The following is a 2,288-nucleotide window of genomic DNA, read 5'->3' as shown; positions in this document are numbered from 1 at the left end:
AGGTTTTTTGACCAGTACGATTTTTTCATATTTTTTTTGCATGAAGGACAGGGCGTGCGAAGTTAGGGCTTTTGCTTGTGTTACCTCATTATCGCTTGAGGCGTTTATGGATTGGGCTGAGGCACTGGAAGAAGACATTGTTGCAGGTTGCAGGTTCGTCTGTGTAAAAGGGGGTTCTTTGAGAGCGTAAGGTTTTAATTTGGGGGGAAGGAGGGTATTTATAGGTAAGGAAATTCAAAATTGAAACGTCTATAGTACGAAAGGTCGTGTGATGAGTGGTTTTGGGTGAAATGGTTCAAAAAAGGTATGACACGCCGTATTGGGAAGACGCACGATTGATGACGTGCGCTTCCTTTTACTGACACGCACTTGTTTGTTCTTACCCTTAACCATAGAACCACGCGCACCATATCAATAGACAAGAACTATTAACAGAGTTCTGTCAGAGGCCTAAGGGTTATAAAGCCTCTGTGATATTTGTCGAGCCTTCTTATAGATGTTACACCTTTTTACCTAAATGTTCTTAGAAAATCCACAGAGAGATGAGTATTTGCTCAGCTCAGCTCACAGAGCCTCTGTAAGAAGCGCTAGAGGTTCTGATGAGATGACCTCTGAGAACAAGATACTCAAACGTTTTTTGCACCTTCTGTGGTTTTAATTTTGTTTTGAAAAACTCCCCCTCTTAGCCAGCTTTCTTGGCTCCCCCTTTAATAAAAATCATTTTAAAATCCTCCAGAAGAAGTGTCCACAGAAGGTCCGTTCAAAGAGGTTATGTGTAAGCAGTCACAGAGGTTCTGTGAAAAGACTTCTGTGAACTAAAACATTTCATTCTTCAAAAGGTTTTATCTTTTTTTTTTAAACACAAACTCCCCCTTGAACCATGCAAGCCTCTGCTTGGTTAAACCTKTAGACTAAAGAATCAAGCGAAAAATTATTCAAGAAATTTAAATTATTCACAAAATTAAATTTAAAAGAGAATACATATACAAAAGGAATAAAGGCGATCACCACCTAAGACTTTGGACACGACATTCCAATTTTCTCCAAAAGAAAATTAAATCTTTTCTCATCTAGAGCTTTTGTAAAAAGGTCAGCCAATTGAAATTCAGATTTGACAAAATATAATTCGACGTTACCTTCCTCAACATGATGTTTAAGAAAATGGTACCTTATGTCGATATGTTTCGTCTTGGAGTGTTGAACAGGATTGGCTGAGATTGCTATTGCACTCTTYGAATCACAGAGGATGGGGATCTTCTTGASAGAGTAKYCGTAGTCGCGAAGTTGGGTCTGCATCCACAGAGCTTGTGAACAACAACTCGCAGCAGCCACATATTCGGCCTCTGCGGTGGAAGTTGAAACACAATTMTGTTTCTTTGACGACCAACTCACCAATTTTCCTCCAAGGAACTGGCAGCTCCCAGAGGTGCTCTTTCTGTCAATCTGGCATCCTCCATAGTCTGAATCCGTGTACGCCACTAGGTCGATGTTTGAATGCAGAGGGTACCAAAGTCCAAGTGTTGGTGTCTTCTTCAAGTAGCGCAKGATCCTTTTGACTGCAYAAAGATGAGATTMTTTTGGGTTAGCCTGATATCTAGCACATAAGCAAGTAGAAAACATRATGTCAGGCCTACTGGCAGTTAAATACAAGAGGGATCCTATTATTCCTCTGTAGAGTTTGCACTCTACAGGTGGACCATTAATGTCCTTATTAAGCTTCTGGCCAGGGGCCATTGGTGTCCTCATGGGAGAGGCTTCGAGCATCTTGTATTTCTTCAAGAGGTCATGCACATATTTAAACTAGTTGATAAATATGCCTTCGGCTGTCTGCTTGACTTGCAGACCCAAGAAGAAGGTTAGCTATCCCATCATGCTCATTTCAAACTCATTCTGCATCAAAACTTCAAATTCTTTGCACATAGAAATGTTAGTTGTTCCAAAGATAATGTCGTCAACATAGACTTGTACAAGCAAAATATAATTATTCATTTTTTTATAAAATAAAGTGATATCAGTTGTACCTCTGTGAAACCCATTGGAAGTGAGAAAGTTTGAAAGGCGATCATACCATGCTCTGGGAGCCTGCTTGAGACCGTACAGAGCTTTGTCTAAGAAATATACATGGTTAGGATACCAATCACTCTCAAACCCTGGGGGTTGCTTGACATATACCTCCTCTTTGAGCTTGCCATTTAGGAAGGCTGACTTGACGTCCATTTGAAATACTTTGATTCCTCTGTGAGCAGCAAACACTAGGAAGATACGAATAGCTTCCAGCCTGGCCACAG

The 2,288-nt window shown here is 40.5% G+C and overlaps 1 pseudogene; it reads right to left on the bottom strand.

Moving 5' to 3' along the window:
• Positions 1–1,011: 1,011 nt before the first annotated feature.
• On the bottom strand, positions 1,012–2,019 carry LOC112505401 (annotated as a pseudogene).
• Positions 2,020–2,288: the final 269 nt, after the last annotated feature.

The sequence above is a fragment of the Cynara cardunculus genome, unplaced genomic scaffold (assembly GCF_001531365.2).
Source record: "Cynara cardunculus var. scolymus isolate 2C unplaced genomic scaffold, CcrdV1 Un_Scaffold_10545, whole genome shotgun sequence".
Lineage (NCBI taxonomy): Eukaryota > Viridiplantae > Streptophyta > Magnoliopsida > Asterales > Asteraceae > Cynara > Cynara cardunculus.
This window is presented reverse-complemented; position numbering and strand designations above follow the sequence as displayed.